This window comes from Nanorana parkeri, unplaced genomic scaffold, assembly GCF_000935625.1.
Source record: "Nanorana parkeri isolate BGI_ZX_2015 unplaced genomic scaffold, ASM93562v1 scaffold930, whole genome shotgun sequence".
NCBI classification, from domain to species: Eukaryota; Metazoa; Chordata; class Amphibia; order Anura; family Dicroglossidae; genus Nanorana; species Nanorana parkeri.
In genome coordinates, this window is record NW_017307198.1 from 657,536 (window position 1) to 658,005 (window position 470).

The window sequence follows — 470 nt, forward strand, 5'->3', positions numbered from 1 at the left end:
GTAAGTACAGTAGTACAGTATTATAGATGAACCCATTCAGTACATGGGCTAATATGGTCATAGCATACAGTGGTGATATTACCATATGCACATATCGTCACATAGATATCATCATATAAAAATATACATATATCGAAACAATATTTGTAATCAGAATAAGTTCGAGCAATGAACAGAGAATGCACATAGTCCACAGTATGGGCTCACCTGACAAGAGAGCCGTAAACAAAAAATATTAATGGCAGAATCCAAAATAAATGGATTCGCACAGTAAAAAATGCTTTCTGAATTACATGTCAACCCAGACGTAACACTGAGAAAAGAAATTTAGAATTGTACAAGAGCCCAATAACAGGCTAAGTTTGAAACTATGTGCAAGAGAGGGAGAAGGGAAAACAGGGAGGGGGGGATTGTGAAAACCACTGTGTGGATATTGCCAAAAATGGAGGGAGAGGAGGGGTGTGTGTGTC

General features: G+C 38.1%; 1 protein-coding gene across 1 annotated transcript in view; it reads right to left on the reverse strand.

Annotated features, from left to right (window-relative positions):
• Positions 1-470, reverse strand: part of MARCH1 (membrane associated ring-CH-type finger 1) — a gene marked incomplete at its 5' end in the record, with an annotated part of 87,022 nt that overhangs the window by 51,389 nt on the left and 35,163 nt on the right. The window lies entirely within an intron of this gene.